The sequence below is a fragment of the Topomyia yanbarensis genome, chromosome 1 (genome assembly GCF_030247195.1).
Source record: "Topomyia yanbarensis strain Yona2022 chromosome 1, ASM3024719v1, whole genome shotgun sequence".
Taxonomy (NCBI): Eukaryota; Metazoa; Arthropoda; class Insecta; order Diptera; family Culicidae; genus Topomyia; species Topomyia yanbarensis.
Genome location: NC_080670.1, coordinates 8,572,203 through 8,583,557, shown reverse-complemented (window position 1 = coordinate 8,583,557; position 11,355 = coordinate 8,572,203). Strand labels below are relative to the sequence as shown.

The 11,355-nt window shown below is 39.3% G+C and overlaps 1 non-coding gene across 1 annotated transcript; it reads left to right on the top strand.

The window, feature by feature from the left end:
- The first annotated feature begins 298 nt into the window (after window positions 1–298).
- Window positions 299–370, top strand: Trnaq-cug (transfer RNA glutamine (anticodon CUG)). The gene has a single exon. It is a non-coding gene; the product is annotated as a tRNA-Gln (tRNA).
- The last annotated feature ends 10,985 nt before the right edge of the window (window positions 371–11,355 follow it).

Below are 11,355 nucleotides of genomic sequence, written 5' to 3'. Positions count from 1 at the left end.
GCACAAAGGACCCTAGGGGTGTAGTGGGGATTCTCGGACCTGCGGAATTATTGATGAGAATGCAAGGATGGACGATGAAATTTCTAAAAGGATGACCAGCCAGCTAAGATAACCGGGACTGAATGGGGGAAACAGAGCGACAACGGCGTGATGAAAAATTAATACACGACTATAATTGATTCTGTTATATTATCCCCTGGGACACGAACTACGCAGGAATGTATAGATGGTAATTTAAGAAAAACAAAACAAAAAACTTGACTGGGAAATTTTATTTTGCGATACCCAGGAGCTAACCGGTTCCATGGTGTAATGGTTAGCACTTTGGACTCTGAATCCAACGATCCGAGTTCAAATCTCGGTGGAACCTTTGAGATGCAACTTTTTTTGTGGCGAATTAAAATAAATTTTAGACTCAAATTGTATCTTTGGCTGCCAAACGTGTATCATCGGTTTAAATTTGATTACATAGAACGTTGACTTCTCTCACCATGCGTCCGTAAAGGACAACTACGAAGTTTTACATATTAATGACAAAAAAAAAACCTTTCGCATTTAACAAACCAAACACGAGTAAAATTCGTTCTTTTTACAAGCGAATTAGCAGTCGAATTTCAGTACAAATCCTACCATTATTTTTTATGGAAAGGAAAATTTCCCCTCAACTCGCATGTTTTTCCTTTTTGTTCGCCAGAAGAACGAGCACACAGGCAACAAGTTCTCCAGTTTCCCATTGTTATTTTTTGTTTCGTTGTACTTATTTTGAGGAATTTTTGCTACCTACCTAACAACCCCATCCCGCTTCAACACGGAGAGATTATTGATTAAAATTTCAACTAAAAACGTTGATATATGTTTAGAAAAAATACTAATTGAAAATTGAATCGAAATAAATAAAAATATTAATTTGAAATTTTTTGTTTGGTATGTTTTGAAAATAACTTGAAACGCGGTAAGAATACTGATCGTTTGAGTTGTCACTGATTATGTTATCAGATTCAACCTGAAAACAAACACTTCAGCCAGGCACAAGATAAAAACTTCAGACAATCTCGCTGCCAGAAGTGCAGTGGTTTGACGCCCTCATCGTAAGCTAATCCCGTTTTTTGCCTGCTAAAATAAAATAATTGCCAAAACAGAAATTTAATTAATGCATTTTTTGTCCACCTATTTTCCGTGCATCCGATCCGAGAACACGCAAAAATAAACTTTCTCGGATTTTGTTTTCCTAGAACAACCCTTTCTTCTGCCGGATGATCCACCCCTCGTTCGTTTACGGATAAATGTTTGATTTTACCGTACAAGGAGCCTCGTCATGTTGCGTTCTGTTGTGGGAAATAAGAACACACCGTAAAAGTTATGCTTTATGGGATTGCGATGTTCCGCTCGCCGGAACTGGTTGGGTGGGTTGGTGAGTGGTTGTAGCGGTAGTCCGTTGTTGGCAGGTGTGTAACCCTGAGCCAAATTAATTAAACTTTGTTGGATTGAACCATTTTCATCATCAACATCAGTGTTCCGGTCATCGCCAACGGCGGCGGCGGCATTGCAAGCTTTTGATAACACTCCTTTCCTTGCCAAAGATGCGCGGTGGTCGGATTGAATCCGACCATCAACAACCAATGACACCGCAGCTCGAAGGCTGAGCTTTGATCTGTTGCCGTCAGAACCGACAATAGTGCTGGAAGCGTGAGCACACCGAGTACTCCGTAAGGTGCGGTCAAATTGTCAGAAACTGTAGGCTGTCCCAGAGAGCAACAGCACACATTGACCCGGTAATGTCACTTGGGTTGCACAGGACCCAACGGCAATTTTTGAAGTGCAGTGAATGGAAACGAACTGTAGTAGATAATGCTTGAACATGGCTTTTCGAAAAATCTGATTAGGCTGATTCCTGTGACTCTGAATTGACCAACGACAAGCGTCAAAATAGCCGGAGAGACATCTAATTCATTTGACTGAAGCAACATCATCAACGTTAACCTCGTAGCAGTAGAAAAGGCGTTTATGCCTGTTAAACTAAGTCAATAATGTTATATGACTTAGGCGTAGTCAGCTAATGTCCCGGAGCCTACAGACGCGCACGAAACATGTTCTATACAAATCGCTGATACTCCTTGTTGCTCTGTACGGCCATGCGGTATGGGCGTTGAAAGAAGCAGATTATTGAGGGCAAATATGCTGGCAATTGAAGACTTAAAAAATACGACAAACCAGATGACTGGGCATGTAGCGCGAACATCGCAAGAGAAACCAGCTTACATTACGGTCAATAACTTCGGGCCAAAGCCTGCACTTACCGACTGTGCAATTGAGGAAGATCCAAGATCAAGTAACGTGGACATCTAAAATACATTCGGTCATGGCGCGGAGTACCCGGATTGTTCGGCCACAATGAACATGATGATCTAGAGAAATGTACAATTTGCTTGATATTTTATCGAATCTGGAGGGTTCTGCCTCATATTTTCAGACCGCATTTTGTACGAAGTATTTCCCTGTAGAAAATGAGCTGTAAAAATATGTTCATTGTTACTAATTTCGAAGATTATTCAAACTGCAAAAGAAATATTTTTATTATTACTAGTATAGAAAATTATTCGATCTGGTCGTTTCTCAATATTATTTACTTCCCAAAATATCACAAATGGGGAAGTGTGTTATTACGCCGACAGCCGTATCGCTGGAGGTTATTTCGCTGAACGGTTACTACGTCTACCGGTTTCCGTCCTTGGTCATCAAAAATCTGGAAGATCTGCCATACAAAACTTACCTTAACGCCGCTTTTATAATCTGTTTATTGGATATGGTTAGCTGGAAGGTGCTGAAATTTTCGTTTCACAATTCAAATTTCTTAAAACTAGGGGGTTACACGATGAAATTATGTGAAACCTGCATTTAAATACTAAGGAACAATTTAGGCCATAAAGGACTACAAGATAATGAAATATTATTTGAAATGTAGATAATAGTAAAGACATTGCTTCCGTAGTTTCGAACCATTGAGGGGAAACTGCACAGGTTATTAACCCTTAAATGCGCAATGTTGTTTTAAAACAACACTGCGAAAACCATCTCTAAATTATCATAGTAACGTATTAAAGCTGTGAGATAATTTTCACAAAATTTGATAAAAATTGGTTTGCGCCTTTAAGGGTTAAAAGCTATTTTCTTTAAAATATTGTAATTGCTCCATATCAGCCCAGGGGTCCGACGCACAGTAGAGTAATTCTCCAAATGCTTGGTCGAAATCATTTACAGCTCAAATACGATAGACAAAAAGTGACTAAAAACTCAGTTTTCAATTTCTTTTTGTTTTGAGAATTGTGCTATTGGACCTGGAGCTGTGGAGCTAGATTTTGCAAAGGGCTCCCCGTCAGAATCACTCACTACAACTGCAGACGAGACGGGCAATTGCAAAAGGCCGTGGTTCTGAATGTGATATTTTTTTTTTATTTCGATTATAGAGGTTTTAACCTTAAGGTCATTCGCCTCTTCGGGTTAGAAAAATCTCATATGAGAAATTTCTAACCCTATGTACGGGGTCGGGACTCGAACCCAGGTGCGCTGCGTACAAGGCAATCGATTTACCGACTACGCTATGCCAACCCCCAATGTGATATTCATTGTACGGTTAAGATATGTGCGGGCGTAGGGATTTCGCGAGCAAGTGTGTCATCGCGAAGGGACCGAGCGTTTGTGCGTTAACTGCCAAAGTAGATGTAACTTCGTGTGTATTAATTCTATTTATGACCGCGTCTTTTTGCGCGTGGATCGTGAATCTGATAATTAATTTTCGGTGTACGATTCAGACATTATAAGTGAGTTCTTCCATATCATTAGAGTTTCCAATTTCGTTACTTAAAGAGTTTCAACCTCATAAATACAATCGGTTGACTACCAATTTATGATCTTAAATGTTATGCAGTCATCTTAGTAAACAAACAGCTGGTAGCTGAAACTCGAAAAATACGTTGCTAAAATCTGGGGACAAGCTTTAATTTTCTGGATTCTAAATTTGGTTGTAGAAACAGCGCAATTCGATTAAGAGTCAGGCCCGTCATGCAAATAGTGAATAATAAACCATTTTTTTCAGGGGTTAATACATGAATTGAATATTTGGGTTGAATTGTCTTTTACGCGGTACATATAATCATTTTAACGGGATATTTTCTCGTAATAATAAACGTTTATTGCTCAAAAGGGAAATTTCGGTAAAGTTCAAGGTTCAAACACCCAAATTTGAAGTTTAATTCCTAAATTGACTAAAAGAGACAAAAATCTTCTCGACATGTTGTGTTACCGTAAACAGGTTTGAGGCCTCATCACGGTTGACTCTAATGGATGCATGGTTATTAGCAACTTACTCATCGGGTTTCGAATATGCGTGAGGGATACGCATTACTATGTGCTAGTGGTTTGATGGCAGACAAATTTATAACCCCCGCACAAAGGACCCTAGGGGTGTAGTGGGGATTCTCGGACCTGCGGAATTATTGATGTGCTAGTGGTTTGATGGCAGATTATTTATGTTAAATTTATCTTGGAAATTTGAAAAAATCGCTAAACCAACAAAACCGGTAAAAAAATATGATCGGTTTCTCTTGTTCTGATAAGTCAATACAATACTCTTCGTGAGGAACATTTTAGCTACAATGGCTTCCATTAACCTGCTTTGCTTTATTACTCCATAAATAGCAGTTTAAGGAGCCTTATGGTATATCATAAACAAGTGCCTATCCTCCGCCATATTTACACCTCAAACGCACTAATGAATAATCAAAATCACTAATTGTAATTAATTATTAATTACCCCATCGAACATTCAAAACCCGTCTGGTCACATTGTCCTACTAGCCGTTGTTCTATCAACCATCCCATTGTTGTCGTAATCTGTGTACAGTACCCCAACAATGTGTGGTTGGCGGTAGGCCTTTCTAGCCCGGACCAGTGTCACCCCGATATCTCGAACGGAGCCGGGGATCCAAATTTCGCAGTCCCATTGTCAATGGAAGAGATGAGTGTTACGATGTACGCAAATAAAGAGCTCAGGTCTGCCTTGCCCATGTCATTGTGATGTGTTTATTCGATCCGGTGTGTTACTAGTGTGGACCGAAAAATAGATAATTCCATTTATGTTTCAATTCAATGAAAAGTGATGGTTACTTAACTTTTTCATCCACATGGAATCTTCTCAAATTCAAATGAAATTTGTGAATACTACGAAAAAGTTACCGCCAAGAATTAAGGTACACCCCATCCGGTCCCAGATCTAATGATGACTCGTTAAAACCCGTGGAGTTTAGGATGCCAGTTGCGCTACCAGAAGACGAGTTAATCACATTACAACGAATCAACAGCCGAGTGGGTTTAGCCAAAAACACATGTTTGCACTGTTATTCCCATCAGACCGAACATCCAACACACTCGTTATCGGTTCGATGCGACTCGGGTAAGGCCACTGACTGTGATTTTCGGCGAACGCAGCGCGACGGTAGCTTGTTCCGAAATTAACGTTTGGTTTAAGGTTCTAAAATTAATGGAAGTCTAGCTTGAATTCTAAGAGGTTGGGAATAGTGGTTTTTCTAACTGCGGGGAGGGTTAAATTAGAGGAAAATTCTGAGAATATTAAATTCAAGAAAAGTTGGATGATTTACAAATTAACAAAATGTGAAAACATATTGAAAATTGCCAAAAATCTAACTTCTGTAGAAAATAGTCTGAGATGTTCCAGCAAAATCTGTGAAATTGGCAACCCTGGTTGAACAGCTATAATTTTTTTAATTGTAGACATTTTTATTATGTATTACGGAATTATTCGAGCCGAATACCCACAGATCTCTTCAATAATTTTTTGTTTTGCTTTTCCATATTTATTGTCCATCGGCATAACTCCATCCTCTGCAGCTTTGCTATCACCCCATCAACACATGGATCGGGACAAACGAATGCACTTTGCTTCTGAAAGAAGACGTGACCACCGTTTTTTTCACATCAGCGACCTTGGCTAGGATCGAACACAGACCCACTGGGAGAGAAATGGTCACGCTTATCACTCAACCACTGGCACTTTACTTTTAACTTATCAGAAAATAGACTTTTCCGTGCTACTTATTTATTCATTTTAACAATTTAATGTGAAAATGTCTTACAAAATTTAACTCTCGCTCGAACCTTCTCAAAGGTTCGATTTTCATGAAAACACGGAAACAACAATTGACAAGAACGATCCATTATTTTCAACAGCTTCAATTTTAGAACCCTATACAGAAGGCAACCGTACCAAAGCAAATCCGGTGCCAACATTTGCTGTTCAGAGTGTGAGCCTTTCCCCCATCCAGGACTACACGCAGTAGCAAACAAGGACGACAAGTTCTCAGCCAGCCTTCCGATATGGGGATAATGAGCATAACAATAGTACAAGTGATTATATTATCTCATTCTCGTCTCGTGTAGTCGGCCGACCGGCCGTCCTTGGTTCCCCCGTATCCAAACCAAGAACAAAAACGAACGGGTAACTCTGTTGGCAGCAGCAGCAGCACCAGCAAATCTCGAACTTTTCTCGTGTGGAAAGCAATCCCTTGCTAAACATGCTGGCTTGCTGCTACTGCTCCATATGGTGGCGGATTCATCGGTCCCGCGGTTGGAGAGCAAGGAAGACAACAACACAGCAGGTTCATCATTTGGCAATTTTCCAACATAGTGTCTAACTATCTCTGATGTTTTGAGGGTGATGATAATGATGATGTGATGAAACGTGCGGATCCAGCCGGTTGACGACGGTGTTTATGTGTGCATATTCGTCTCAGGTTAGCGTCTCCGAAGCACCCCGCGTGTCCTATTTTCGGCAGTCCGGGTTGTAAAATTTTACGAATATTGCTCCCCAAAGTTATAGTTTTAAGAGGCAAACATGAAAAGGCGAAAAGTGGATTTTATTGTAAAATGCAATACGCTCGAGAGTCCTCTTTCCCTGCCAACTGTCTGTCGGGTGTTGGCGACGACACCCACCCACAACGCCTACTTTGCGTTGAAGTGAGGTGTCATAAAGCTAATTTTCCTGTCTCGCTAGTGCCTCCAAACCTCATCATCAGCGTTCAGCGCACGTTTGGTTGTTCTTCCAGTAGATCGACTTTTCCAGAGGTCTGGGTCACGTTGTAAAACCGAGCAGTTAACGGATAATTAGCCCAATCTGGGCGATGTAGAAGTGAACAGCTGGTGCGATTCAGTCGGTACATATTTTCGATTTGAACACGTTCCGGTGACGAATGGCTACTAACTTGATTTGTTTGATGTAACCTGAAATGTATATATTCTAGACACACATATGATTGGTGAATGTTGAATCCGAAGGAATGGATAAATCAACTATCGTTTCAACTTCAATTTCAAGAACAGTAGGCTTTGAACTTAAGAACAATAAATTTTTCTAATCACGAAAACAGACGTGGAGACACTCTGTCCCTATAAAATTACTTCTAGGGGAATTATTCACCAACATTATTTTAGGAAAAGATACGCTGTATTATCATAAATCTGTCGAGGGGACACAAATTGTTTGCGGCAATGATCGCGATTGCATGTTCGCCTTTGAGTATCATGACGAGGGACTCGAGCGTTTGTATGTTAACGTCTTTGATCACGTGCGCTTATGTAAGTCATGTATGCTAGCCTGTATTTAACATCAGGTGTATGCATTCGATTGAATAACCGTGTCGTTTTATTTTCTATTATGAAATAATGATATCCTATATATTTAAGTATTCATGCAAATGACTCAGAAAACACAAAAAACGAGTATGCCTCTTCAATGCAGAATACGCTTACAAAAACTGTAAGTATTCTGGTAATCTGTAAAAATTACAAGAAGCGTATTTAAATCTTCAACAAAGTTGATGTTAATAACATCCTCAACAACTTTACTTAAGACAGTTAAAATCATACTGAATATTTGTATTGAAGGCATGCGCCTCCCTAAATAATGCTTTTTGTAGAGTTGTTCTCAAAAATTATTTCCAAGAGAATTCATCACCAAAATGATTTCTTGAAAACATGCTGCATCATGTTACAATTTTTTTTTTTCGAAGACACTAACCTCTACACAGGGGACGGAATGTGTTCGAATTTATGTGTACTTGACCGTAAAAAACTGTTTTTTAACATTTATATCAGTAGTCTTACCTATAAATGTGCATAACTTGAGAACGCGATATTTCTATTAAATGTTTGTTTTTTTAAGTTATCCTACTGGAGCTGAAGAGCCGGGTTGTCGGATGGGTTTCCTGTCGGAATCACTCACTACAATTTCAGACGAGACGGGAAATATTAACCACACACTTCTTAAGGCCAAGTGTAGCGGGCCGTGATTCTGATAGTGATATTGAATGTACGGTGCAGAAATGCAAGCGCAGGAGCTTCACGATCACGTTTATCAGACTATAAATACAGTAGGGTTCACTGCATCATCGGGATGTTTTTGTTTTTTCGAATCCTCTGGTGTAGTTGTGTGTGAATGATCGCTTTTGTGTATCATGGCGCGGGGCTTGAGCGTTTGAATGTTATCGTGTTCGATCGCGTGGACTTATGTATGTCGTGTAAGCGTGTATGTAACGTTATGTGCACAAATACGATTTTGTAACCGTATGACCATTCACATATTCGCATGTTCTTGGATGATCGTGAATCTGATACTTTAGTAGTTTCTAGAAGAGAGTGAGTTTGTCTACATCACTAAAGTTCCCGGCCATGTCGCCATGGAACGCGTTTTCTAGTGCAGTGATTCTCAACCTAAGGTCCGCGGACCCCTAGGGGGGGTGCGTGAAACCGTTGCTGGGGGTCCGCGAAGAAAAATATATTTTTCGACCGCTTATTGAAATTTCAAGTCTTGTTTCCTAACAAACCGAAAATATCATATTGATTGCTCACTAATAGATGTTTAAGGGATTCTAAGGGGTCCGTAGTACGAAAAAGGTTGAGAACCGCTGTTCTGTGTTGGATATGAGCGTTATTTTTATATTGATCTAACTGAAGGCATGGACCTAGGATGGTAAGGATTCATGAGACCGTGTTTGTGAATTAATAAGTGCTAAAACTTTCGCTTAATCAGTGGGGTGTTATCATGTTTGAGCAATCACGGGTGTTTGTATGCATATACGATCGCGGAGGGCTCAAGCGTTTGTATGTTAACGTTTTTGCCGCATGTGCTAGAGGTATAATTTTTTTTTAATTTGTTAAGGTTTGGTGATCTGGTCCGCATGACTTTGTTGTTTTTAGGGTGTTGTTATAGTGGTTTCATAATTACGAACACTAGTTTAACTGCGGGTTAGTAGAAGAATTACCGTCCATAGAAGAATTGTGCAAGCAATCAAGCAAGAGTGACAATCAAATAGGCTTCCCGAGCAAACGAAAAGCCCATAATACCCCCATGGCCGTTGTCCATCCACACTGAATGGTGTTTTGACAGTGTTTTAAATGGGATCAACCCACAAAAACACCAGTAAATCCCATACAAAAAACCATATTTTGGGGTACTTATGGTTTATTGAGACCATTTGATAGTGTTTTGATGGTAATTAAACTTAGCACGGACCATATTCATGGTCTTTTTAAGGGGTTGTATGGTTCCTGAACCCATGAGAATTTGCTGGGGTTTGATTTTGATGATCACATTACCAGTTTAAGATTCCCAAATGTCGATCGGATCAGCAAGGCTGAACGCGCTTATGGTTGCAGCCTTGTGACATCTGGTTTTAAATGATTTTCAAACAAATATCCTAATGTTTGTTTATACCCTGAATACACAGATATCAACAAAGTTGTTTGTAATAGCAATCTCAACAACTTTGTTGAAGACACCCAGTCTCTAATCTTTCTTTTTTGAGTCCATTCTTCATTATCACTTCTAGAAGATTCAATCACCAGTTATTTTATCAGAAGATACGTTGTACTATGTTTGATTGTTAATACTGTTATTCTTACCCTAATAAAAAATATTATACACGAACTTTAACCCATATAGTCCTACGACTCCACATATGGTTTGGATGATACCCTGAACAGGTCGTTAGGCTCTTGAATCGTAAGGTGTTTATTAGGGTAGCTTTATATAGGTTTTCGGAGTCGCTGATTCTGATTCTGACGTCGAAAATGTAAAGTTCAAAATGGCGGATTCAATATGGCGACTGTGCTTGGCTAAAGCTTTCATTATATTGGCCTAAAACGTCTTACAAGGGGGTTTTCGGGGTCGCTGATTCTGACGTCGAAAATGTAAAATTCAAAATTGCGGATTCAATATGGCGATTGGGATTGGCTGCCATTGTATAGTAGCTATTATGAATTTTCATACGTTTACGTCCCACTGCATCGTAAAGGGTTAAATATACTTGTTTAGGGGGGGGTGGGCGACTGGCGTGAAGTGCTCAAACCGAAGATTATTTTGATTTACGATTTTGAATGCAAGGTAACAATGGATCTTTTATGTAATGTTCAGATTTATTTATACATTCATCGTGTACGAAAAAAAATATTTTCAGTCACACATACGAGCGTTCCAAGAGTAGACGTCCAACCATTTCCACGTCGAAGAACGTCGCGGCGAACAGCATAACTCTTGATAAAATTGTCTAATACGGGAAATTCAATAAGTTTTGTAAAGCTTAGACTTGTAGTTAGTCGATGAACCAAAAATAGAAAAAAGTTCGAGTTTCGGAAAATGGCTTGATGAAAATCAAAAAATCTCACTGTAAAAATTTTTTATTTGGTTTTCTGTGGTTCATCGACAGGCTTCACATATTGTGTATTTTCATAAAATAAACCAAGTTAAATCGTTGATTAGTTTTTGAGTTATCGTTTTCGCAAATATGAAAAACGCGGTTTCGGGAAAAACGCTTTTAAAGGGTGTCCCAAATCAAATTGCATCATGGAAAAAATGCTGTACAAAATGACCCATTGGGTATTTTCTCTTGAAAATTTGGGTAGAAGTAGTTAAGAGTGTATTGTTTACACTGTATTTTTACCGAAATCAGTTTTTCGAAAATTGTTGCCGATAGATTGAAATCTGCGTGTGTTATAGAAAATGTGCGCGAGGAGGGCATGACTGTTTAAAACAAAATAAGTTCAGCGTGGCCAAAGAGATTGCGGGAGACTATGCTAGAGGTTCAATACTAAAAATTAGGCGGATAAAAAAGAAGCGCTATTTTTTGCCCACTACACCAGACGTCCCCCTTAAGTTGAATGGCGTATTAGCCCTCAACTTTCCATAAGACATAGCCATTTACTCTACTTATTTAGTTTTTATTTTTCTTCATTTTTATTTTCCCTGATAGGCTATTTTTGTAATTGACAATACAAAAAAATCTTCAA